Genomic DNA, 11381 nt, shown 5'->3' with positions numbered 1-11381 from the left:
CCCTAGGTGACAGGAGAAGTGTCCCGTCAGGGTTTCTAGGTGGAGATCTTCACAGAAGCAGGCTGCATGTCTTTCCTCCTGAAGTTGCTGCTGGATCAGAATCCCCTCCCAGCACTTACCCATGGGGCCAGTCACGTCCACTCAGAGCCACAGAATGAGCCCTTCTTTCTAATGGGGTCTGTGTGGCTGTGATTACGTAGGGTTTTGAGATGAATTGGTCCCGGTCTTGGGGCGATTCTCTGGATTCTGTGTGGGAAAAGGGACAGGGACACTCTCTCAAGGATGCCGGGCCACCACCAGCGTATCAGAGAGCCGTTTGAAGAAAACGGAAAACGGCATTGGTGAAAAGAAGGCCGGGGAAGTTTCCCCGAGCAGTTGTTTTCCGTCACGACGGTGCGCCCGCTACTTGGCAGGGTGGCGAGGGCTGCGCGCCAAGAACTTTGTGACCCTTTCAGACTTCTTTTTGTACCCAAACGTGAACGTGTCAAAGGAAGGTGACTTGAGCCCTTCGAGGATGCCAGCACTGCTGTTCTGATGGGGTGTCAATGGCAGAGCGCCGGGTTCTTCAGGGAGGCTTGAAGAGACGGAAACACTGCCTTCAGGAGTGTGTAGACCTGGATGGAGGAGATGTCGAAAATCCATAGCTACACATTTTGATGTTTTGTTTCCTAAAGCTTTCTGTGACTGTAGCCGGATGTCTGCCAGCCATGAACGCTGGGCTGTGGACTGGTGGCCTGAGTTGACATGAGTAGGTGGCACACGCAGGCCAGCTGCTGGCCTCTGGGCACTGTGCCAGTGGGCCCCCACACTGCCAGGCTGCTCCAGTTGCCCCTCAGGGAGAAGTGCTCCCACCTCAGGGCACAGAGTGAATCTTTTGAAGAAACCATTCTCCAGAGCTTGTTGGTTTCAACTGTCATTTGTGAGTTCCCCTCCCCTTGGGCTGAGGAGACCACCCACCTGGGGAAGTCAGGGTGCGGGGGGTGCTCTTTGAGAGCTGTGTGTGCTGAGGGAGTGTGGCTGGTGTGGGTACTGGGGAAAGGTTGGCTGGGGGGTAGGCATGTGGGACCTCTGCCTCATTGGGACCCTCAGCCCCGAGCTGATGTTAAGGATGATTCTCCTCCCTTCCCATGCCCCTCACCACCTGCTGTCAGCTACTCCAGCCTTGAGGGGAGGGCGGTGTGCCAGGGTCTCCTGCCCAGGTGACGTGGGCAGCCACACAGAGGTTGGGTTGTTTGAGCCGTTGCGTGTGGAGGTCACAGCGCATCTGGTGGGTATGGGCTGAGCAATGGCGGGATAGGGCCTGTGGGTGGGAGCCTTCTGAGCAGAGGAGGGACCACTCAGCTGCAGAGAGAGTGGGATATGGACGACAAGGAGAGGCGCAGGTGGGCGAGGACAGCGGCTGGATGGTTAGCACAGGAGACAGTTTTGTCTGGGACGCTGAAGCCTCTTCCTGCCTGTGTCACTGACTCACATGGCTCCTGAAGGCTGGAGCTCTGTATAGTTTTACTTGAAACATCATGAGCAGAGCGTAGACTTCTGGGTTGGAGAACACAGATGATCCTCCAGCACAGCTCTGCTCCTTCCTGTGCCAGCTCTGTCCCTTGCTGTTCCCACGTGGCCCTGCCTGGCGATGGGGATGTGGGCAGCTGGGGCATGGCTTCAAGACAGGCCCCAAGTGGGCACAGGTAAACAGTTAGGGTGCCGGGGCTCGGGGCTGTCAAGGCTGAAAGGAATCCAAACTAATGAGGCCTCCACTTAGAGGCCAAAGGGCCCCCAGCAGATACCAGCCAGAGGAGAACTGAGTGGGGGTAGGGGTGGGAGGCATTAATTCATTCAGAAAGCCCTTGTGAGCACCTTCAGTGTGCCAAGTCCCGTGAGGAGTGCTGAGCAGAGAGCTGGCCTTAGAGGCTGGTGGGACGGGGAACATGCTAGTGCTCTGGCCGAGGCTCTGAAGGTGATGATCTGACAATGTTGGAACAATGCCGGACCCACGGTTGTTCTGAAGGCATCATGGTGTGGGAGAATAAGTGCGTCAGGCAGAGGTGGTGTGGGGGCCGAACTCCTAGCCAGGGCCAGGTGGTGAGGGGCCCAGAGCAGGCAGCCTTCAGAAACCAGGGGAGGACAGGGCAGCAGTTGGTCCTGAGTCATGAGATGGCCTGGAAGGTCTGACATGGAGAGATTATTCCTCCTCCTTGAGGGAGGAAGTGGGAAAGTCTCCAGGCAGCTTGGCGGGAGCTAGAGGCTGAGGTGATGGCCATGGCTATGTGTGGAGTAGCAGCTGTGTGTACCAGTCCAGGTGCCTTTTAGAGGTGGAATGCACAGGATGACCACCAAGCTTGAACTGACCATCAAGGTTCTGGCCTGAGGAATGGGCGTGAGCTCAGCACGATGTTGTTGTTATGTGCCGTGGAGTTGGTTCCAACTCATAGCGACCCTGTACAGGGTTTCCGAGGCTGTAAATCTTTATGGGAGCAGAAAGCCTCATCTTTCTCCTGCGGAACAGCTGGTAGTTTCGAACTGCTGACCTTGCAGTTCACAGCCCGGTTCGTAACCACTACACTACCAGAGCTCTCTAACAAGACATCCACACCAGAAGTGACTGGCTTCCAAGCTTTCACGAGGGAGCCTAGATCCAGAGGGTGCGGAGGAAGGTAGAATCTCCATGGAGTAGTATCCAGTGTGTCTGGGTGAGGCTGATGAAAGGAGATATGGATAAGTCCCTTGTGGTACAATAGCGAATGATTATTATCAGGACTGACTGTGAGGGTTGGAAATGTAAAGGAGGACGTTTTGTACCAAAAGGAGAGGAGTGGTTGACTGCAGTCCAGGAACAGAGGTCCCTGGGACCATCAAGGGAGAAGAGCGGACCCCACCCAGAGAAGCAGTGATGCCAAAGATGGAGACAGAGATGACGATGTGGAGAGATGGAGCAGCTGGGGACTCTAGACCCAGAGAGGGACAGGGGCTTTGTGCTGACGACTAGGGGGCAGGCTTGTAGGGTATACCCTTTGCTTGGTTGATGATGCATGGAAGGTTTGTAACCATGGCAATGAAACGACAAATACGTTAGGATGAAAGTAAAGCTAATGTTCTCCCATGTAAACTATCACATAATTCACAATAAACATTAAAAAATAAAAATAAAAAATATGTCCACATACTAATTCCTGGAACCTATTAATATGCTGTGTGCAAAGAGAGGTTAAGGGTACAGATGGAGTTAGTCGGCTGACCGTAAAAAAGAGAGAGGGTTCCGCTCTCTCCAGGGGCCCCTCAGAGGCTTACACAGATCCCATACAAGGAGGCAGCTCACTCTTGCTACCTTCAAGATGGATGAAGGGGCCACAGGCCAAGGGATGCTGGCAGTCTCTGGAAGCCAGGAATGACCTTCAGCATGCAGCCTGCTGGAAAATGAGGATCATTGCTCAGTCCTTCAAGCTGTGGGCAATGGGATTCTGCCAGCAATCTCAATGATCAGGAAACGGATTATCCCTGAGAGACACCAGAAATTAGTGCAGCCCGTGCTGGACTTCTGAGCCACAAATAGTTGTGTACGCGTGTGCTGTAAGGTAAGGGCGTGTGTGATGTAATAGAATAGTGTGTGTGTGTTATATGAGAATACCTATAAGTGAACACAGGAGCCCAGGTTTGGCACTGCGGGTTAATGCGCTGGACCGCAAGGTCAGTTTAAAAGTCAGCGGTTCAAGCTTACCAGCCACATTCCTTGGAAACCCTATACAGGCTCGCTGTGAGTTGGGCCTGACTCGATGGCACGTAACAACAAAAACATTAGCGAGTACGTGTTACGAGTATATACGTAGAAGAGAACACACACATGTTGTTATATGTGTTATACAAGAACGCGTGTTATAAGAGCACGTGCATGTGTATTAAGAGAACATGTTCATTGTATTATGGTGCTGTGTTAGAGAACCATCCGCATGCATGGAAGCAGCAGTCAAGAAATCAAACGACGTATTGCAGTGGGCAAACCTGCTGCACAAGACCTCTTTAAAGTGGTCAAGAGCAAAGATACCAGTTTGAGGCTATTTTCAGTAGCCTCATATGTTTGTGAAAGTTGGACAGTCAATAAGGAAGATTGTGGAAGAATTGTGACATTTGAGTTATGGTGTTGGAGGAGAATATTTAGAGTACCATGGGCTGCCAAAAGAACAAACCAGTCTGTGTTGGAAGAACAGCCAGAATGCTCCTTGGAAGCCAAGATGGCCAGATTTCATCTCTCATACTTCAGACATGTTATCAGGAGGGACCAGACCCTGGAGAAGGACATCATGCTTGGTAAAGTGGAGGGTCAGTGGGAAAGAGGAAGACTCCCCCCCCCCCAGCAAGATGGACTGGCACAGTGGCAGCAGCATTGGGCTCAAATGTAGCAACGATTGTAAGGTTGGCCCAGGATTGGGCAGTGTTTCGTTCATTTGTGCACAGGGTCGCTATGAGTTGGTATGGACTTGATGGCACCTAACAACAACAACAACAACAGAATATATATGTTAGAATGCACATGTTTATTAGAACACACTCATGCATTATGGCATGTGTTAAATAAAAACACATATGTTATAAGAAAACACAGTTGTTATAAGAATATGCACATGTGTATTATGAGAACATGCTCATGTGTCTGTGTTGGTATCCATACATTTGTTATAAGAACATCTTCATGTGTTATCCTGTGTTATATGAGAATTCATGTGTATCCTAAGACAGACACGTTACAAAACATGCATGTGTATTATAATGAACAGTCATGCATTATAATGTGTGTTAAAACAATACATTAGTGTTAGAGTGAAATAATGTAAGAGATGATGTGTGCATGTATTGTAAGAACATGCACATGTGTTGTTACATGTGTGCCATACTAGAATTCATGTGTTGGTTATAAGAGAATGTTCTATAAGAGAGCATATTCATATTAAAGTTTTTGTTACAGAAAAATAAATGTGTGTGTATCAGAACAGGCCCATGCTGTAAGAGAACGTGCTCCCATGTTAGAAGACAACGTGTGTGTTAGACTAGAAGCTGCAGGGGTGGAATGAGAGAACCCGCATGCCACAGGAGAACGTGCTCCGTGCTAAGAGATAAGGGTTCTGCAAGAAGCAGTGTCTGTGTTATAACAGAACACACATGTTAGAATACACATGCATGTTGCAGGAGAACACACCTGTTAAAAGATAATGTGTTATACAAGAAGTCATGTGTGTGTTATAAGGGAACATATGCCTGCATTAGAATATGTATGTGTGTCATAAGAGAACACACATCTTAAAAGGTAATGTGTGTGTCAGACGAGAATTTCGTGTGTATCACAAGCCTCTCAGTTTGTGGTAAGCCCTCCCATCAGCCATAGGGAAAGTCATCTGGGGTAGAGATTCGGGGGCTGTCCTGCGGGTCAGGATCCCCAGGTGGACAGTGGTCCCTGGGCCAGTCTTCATTCAGTGAAGTAACCCCTCACTTTTCAGCACCTGCCCTCGGCTCCTAGGTGCAGGGGGCAGTGAGGGCCGCCTGCCTGCTCTCTGTTTTAGCAGCCCCTGCTTGTTTCCTGGCCTGTGGTCTTACAGAGCCTGAGGTGTAGTGACCCTTGTTTCACTATCCCAGGAGGTTAGATTCCAGGGGCCACTTCCTATTTCCTGAAGGTTGGGTTTCCCCGCTTGTGGCCGAGATCCTCTCATTGTAACATCTATGATGGATGCCCTCGTGGGGGCGTTTCGTCCTCTGTACAATTCTGGTTGCATCTTATTCTCAATAGGGTCATCCTTTGTTATCAAATGCCTCTTACTTGTCCAGACACGTTTTGAAAAACCAATTTAATGTGAATCTATTTGTGTGTTTCTAACATTAAAAAATTTTAAATGAGAGCAAAAATGATTTTTATCATATAAATTCCTTAATTTTGGCATTTTAGAATAAAGATCCCTCGTGTTGTGGAAGATTTAGGGTAAAGCTGTTCACTGTGGGAGAGAGGCATTAAAACCCAAACTGAGCAAGAAGTCCTCTCCCACCCCGTAAGTTGTTTTTTGTCTTTAAATTTACAGAGCAGATCATGACTTTTACCTTCAACAAATCATGTACTTTCTTCGTTTTTGTTATTGTTAAGTGCCTTTGAGTTGGTTCTGACCCACAGTGACCCTGTATAGTTTCTGAGGTGCAGCTGGTGAGCTTGAACCGCCGACCTTGAAAGTCATTAGCCCACAGAGCCACACCAGGACTCCATCTCCACATGTGGCTGAACTCCCCTCCGTGAACCAGCAGCTCATAGCATTGACCTCTGTGCACTTGGACTCCTGCATTCCTCCATCATTCCCGGGCTGTCTGTTGTCTGTCCTGTCACCCACATTAACATGTGTCTACCCTCTTGTTGTTGTTAAGTGCTGTCAAGCCGGTTCTGACCCATAGTGCCCCTATATCGGGTTTTGGAAGAGCTACTGGTGAACTTGAACTGCTGACCTTGTAGTTCAAACTGACCTTGCAGTCCAGTGGCATTAACCCACAGTGCCATACCCTGAAACCCATGAAAAATCCCTTCCCTCCCATAACTTATCATAGATTTATTTTTTTTAAAATCAAGAACCCCTTTTTAAAAACTTTCTGCAACGTTGGTCTCATACATTGTCTTTCTGTGATGATTGATTTCACTCAGCGTAATGTCCTCCAGGTTCATCCGTGGTGTGAGGTTGTGTACTGTTCCATTGTGTGTGTGCACCAAGGTGTGTTTAATCATTCATCTGTTGATGGGCCTTGAGGCTGCCTCGTCGTTTTGGTGTGTCTCTTGTAGACAGGATATTGGAAGATCCTGTTTTCTTATCCTTCCTGGTTTTTATGTCTGTTGACTGGTACATTGAATCCGTTTACATTCAGTGTAATTATCAATAGATAGGAGCTGATCGGTCTACTTTTTCTGTGTGGGTTTTTTTTAGTTGGTGGTGCTGTTGGATTGTTTATTCCACATATTTTTCCATGCTGGGTTCATTTTGTTTGCCGGTTTTCTTTTCATTTCATTTCTGCTGTGTTAATGTTTACTAAATATTCCCTAGCTGGCTCTTTTTTTAAATTTTGATATGCAGGTATATTATTTTTCTTTGAGATTGCCCTGTAATTTATTATTATTATTTTTTCTTGCTTTAAAGTCTATTTTACCTTGAAATCTAGCTGACTCTCTTGCCATTTGGAAGTTCTGTGTGTACACTGTTGTTGTTAACTGACGTTGAGTTGTTTCTGACTCCTAGCGACCCTGTATAGGATTTCGGAGGAGCAGCTGGTGAGCTTGAACCACCGACCTTGCAGTTTAAGCGACCTCGCAGTCCAGCCCCACAGCAGGACTCCGTATCTACAGTATTCACTCGTTTTTGCTTTGTAGTTGATTTCAGTATACATCAAGATTTTTCGTTCCCTGTTTTCAGTCTTGTAGGTTTGTTTAACTTCTGTGTCTGGGTGGTGCTGTCATGTATGCTAATCTCAGGTGGTTGTCTGCTGTTGTTGGTCCTCAGTCCAAAGAAAACCCGTTAACATGTTTTATAAAGTTGGCCTGGTCATTACAAATGCCTTTCCTTTCTGTTTATCAGGAAATGCCCTAATTTCACCATCATATTTGGAGGATAGTTTTGCTGGTATATGATTGCTGGTTGGCAGGCTTTCTCTTTTAAAGTTTTCTATATGTCGTCCTACAACAACAACAACATATGTCGTCCTATTGCTTTCTTGCCTGCATGGTTTCTGCTGAGAATCTAGAGCTTAGTTTTATTGGTTCTCCTTGTAGTTAACTTTTCATTTTCCCTGAACTGCTCCTAAGATTCTATCCTTGTCTTTGATTTTGGAAAGTTTGATCATGACAATATCTTGGTGATGATCTGGTGGGATCTGTCCTGTTGGCGATTTGTTCTGCTTCTTGTCTATTTATCTTCTCATGTTTCATCCTTTTAGGGGAGTTTCCTTCCAAAAGTTCTTTGACAGTTTTCTCTGTGTTTGTCTCTTTCCGTTCTGGAATTCCAGTCACGTGTAAGTTGCTTCTCTTCATTCTGTCACATGTAACTTAGGATTTCTTCTGACTTTTTCTTTTCTTTTTTTGATTGTTCTTATAGCATACCAGCATTGAGACCTTTTTCATCAAACTCACTAATGCGGATTTCCATTGTGTTACAGCATTTTCACTGTATTGTCCATTTCTGAGATCTTAGTATTACTCCTCAGAATTTCTAATGGCAGCTTTTGTGTTGTTTCTAAGTCTGCATTTATTTTCTCTGCGTGTTCTTGTAGTGTGTTCCTGAACTCTTCTAAAGGTTTTGTTGTGTTCTTGCTTTCCTCCATCTTTTTATCCTTTGAAGGTATGTAATTAACATTCTTTTGAATTCGGTTTCACCTAGTTCCATTATCTTTTCTTCTTCAGAAATGTTTTCTGACTCTGCATCTTGGCCATTTGAGTCATCCTGTCTTGTTTCTTCATGTGACCTAAAACTGTCTTTTGTCTCTGGGGCATTGTGGGGTTGTCATATTTGTAAATTCAAACAGTGCAGTTGTTGGACCTATAGGGAAGAAATCTCTGGTTCTTGTTGTCTGGTTGAGTTGGTTCCAACTTGTAACGACCCTGTATAGGGTTTCCAAGGAGCGACTGGTGAGCTAGAACCGCCAACCTTGTGGTTCAAACCGACCTTGTAGTCTAGTGCGTTAACCCGCACCGCCACACCATGACTCTGAACTCTCAGGGGGGTGAGGGGGGGACTCCTGCAATTCAAGGCTCTCACGAGGTGGGTGTGGCAGGCCTAGATGGGGTCTCTTGGCCTCGGTGTTAGCTGTGTTCAGGGCACTCAATCTGGAAGTAGTTCGTGGAGACCCTTGATGGAGCTGGGCTCAGTGTCTGTTAGGACCTCAGAGAAGCTGGGGTCAGGGTGATGGGTTAAATACGGTCTAGTGACTCTGTGGGTCTTCTAGGTCTAGAGCCAAGCCTACCTGATTCCAGGTACCAAAGCTGCACATGAAAGCGGTGCCGCCTGTCTCCATCTCACACTGGCATGGTTTCCATCCAAGCAGCACTGAACTCCCAGAGAGCAGGCTCTGCGCTGGGCATGGAAGAGGGTGGGAGCGTGGGGGGTAAAGACGAAATCACACCTTCGCATTGTCCACATGAATCTGCTTGGCCAGGCCTCCCTCCGCTGCCAAAGCTGCTCACACGATGGCTGAGCTGCATCTGGCCGGCGTGTCACCAGCCAGTCTACCCCTCTCACTGCCCCTGCTCAGCCTCTCCTCCAGCAAACACTCCATCACCTCTGTAGCTGTCCTGAGGGTCACGGTGCCAGAACTCTCATCTGTGTCTGTTTTATTTGTTCTTGATTATCTTGTTGTAGAGGGTCTGTGCAGTGCTGTGAGGTGCTGGGGTGCACCAGTAGTGGGGGTGAAGAGAGTGTCCCAGAGCCCACTGCCCCTTGGACGGCAGCTTTCCTGAGTGGGGCCCTGAGCACAGGATGCTGGCTCTGAGCCCTGTCCCTCCCTCTCCCCATGTGCGTGCTCTCAGACTCGGTGTTTGTGGTGGTCACGTAGCCCAGGGGGCGGCACAGGATGTGACTGTGACCCCCTCAGATCAGCATTTGCTTCTTGGTGCTTCATCCATACAAGCGTCACGGGAGCCTGGGAGCTTAGACTCTGCAGCTGGACCACATCCTCCGGCTCACAGCTGGTCAGCAGGCAGAGCGTCCAAACCCATCATAGCTCACAGCATCTGCCCATCCATGCAATACAGCCATCAGCTCTGGGCAAACAGAGCTCAGCCTTGGGTTTGAATGTACATTCCCCCCTGCTGGCAGGGTAGCCCAAAAAAGCTCCAGCCAGGGACCTGGTGACCTGGTGGCCCTGGGTGTGTCTGCAGAGCCGACCAGCCTAGCCTCTCATCCCAGACAGCGCAGCTGGGCAGCTTCCTGGTTCTGGGGCCCCTGCGTGTCAGGGAACTTGTGCTCCGAGTGTCCTGCCTTCAGTCTCTCCAGTCCAAAAGGACGTTTCCTCTTTGGGTAATTCCATGGAATTCCCCCAAAGTGCAGAGGGCGGCCGAGGGGCTGGGCCCCTGGCTAGGAGACTTAGTTGGTTAAGCCAGCCGTGGAATCTGACTTCATGATTTAGGGGCGTAAAGTACTGCTGGTCACAGGCCTACGGGCTCTCGGCACACCAACCCTGTGCCAGGCCCTTTCCTGCCAAGTTCGAGTCCTTCACATGAGCCTTGCTAGTTGTGTCCCAGGGGCGCCAGCGCCTGCCTCTCCCTGGCCCTTGGCCAGGTCTCCTTGCGGTGACTGCTCCCCACGTTGTTCCACCTCCCCCAATCCTCTCTCTTCTCAGGGCTTCGCTTGTTTTGACACTCTTCACAATTTTATTTTACTAACTTCAGGTCAAATTTTCCACAAGTGTTTCCTGGTTAATTTACTACCCTTGTTTGCCTTCCAAACATGGTAGTACCTGAAGACTTGGGAGGAGGGCGTGAAGAAGAGACCGCCTCAGGCAGCGATGCCACAGCTGGGTGCCTGATTGTTGAGCCTCAACACAGAGCTTTAACAGCAACCAGGAGGGCTGGCGGGCCGGCAATCCACAGTGTTGACACCCTCCCATATGTCAGAACCAAACCAGAGAAAACCTACTGCGCAGACGTACACACGGTATTACTGTTCGTCTTTCTCTCTCCTTTTGTAATCATCACATTGTGTAGTTCCTCAAGTCCTTCCTGTAGCCCGGCTCCTCTGATTGTACTGGTAGGCTACAGATCCAAGGAGGTGAGCTCAGTTCACTCATGGCTGACAGCTTCTCAGTTTCTGTGAGACACAATTGTTGGCAGCTCTGAGTACAGGCGCTCCTTGGGTTTCCGATATCCTAGTTATTTTAAGAAGGTCAGTTCGGGCTGCTTCCGCCCTTTCAGCATCAGCAGAGTCCACCACAAACACAGTGCCATCTGTGCATCTGGTGTATGATTGCTGCAGGGACCTTGATTTCTCCTGACCACCCACAGCCCAGAAGTGCAGTGACTGTTTTAGAATTTCCTAGGGGTGCTTTACTTTTCTCAGAGTGGAATCCTCTGGTAGGTGAGGTGTTTGCAAATTCACTGAGCTGCAGTCTGTGTCAGACAGTTGTGTTTCCAGTGCAGCTCAAACCCAGAATGGCAAGAAGGGCTGAAAGGAAGACAAGCTCAATAGGACAGAAGTCTGCTCTGGCAGTCCAGCCCCTAGTTCCAGCTGCAAATAAGTCTCCCAAGTCTAATGCTTTCTTTTTTCGTAAGTTTTTTTTTTTTCTTTAGTTTTTATTGTGACTTGAGTGAAACATTACAGGGCAGATCATCAGTTTTACATTCAACAAATCATACTTTGTTTCATTACAATGATTATAATCCCCTC

The 11381-nt window shown here is 48.4% G+C and overlaps 1 protein-coding gene and 1 pseudogene across 2 annotated transcripts in view; one reads left to right on the top strand and one right to left on the bottom strand.

The window, feature by feature from the left end:
* The window catches only part of TBC1D22A (TBC1 domain family, member 22A), a 288569-nt gene that overhangs the window by 3639 nt on the left and 273549 nt on the right, over positions 1-11381 (top strand). The window lies entirely within an intron of this gene.
* LOC102832906 overlaps positions 1-11381 on the bottom strand; it is a 19611-nt pseudogene that overhangs the window by 3477 nt on the left and 4753 nt on the right.

This window comes from Chrysochloris asiatica, unplaced genomic scaffold (genome assembly GCF_000296735.1).
Source record: "Chrysochloris asiatica unplaced genomic scaffold, ChrAsi1.0 scaffold00097, whole genome shotgun sequence".
Taxonomy (NCBI): domain Eukaryota; kingdom Metazoa; phylum Chordata; class Mammalia; order Afrosoricida; family Chrysochloridae; genus Chrysochloris; species Chrysochloris asiatica.
Note: the sequence above shows the minus strand (reverse complement) of the source record. Positions and strands in the feature narration are given on the sequence as shown.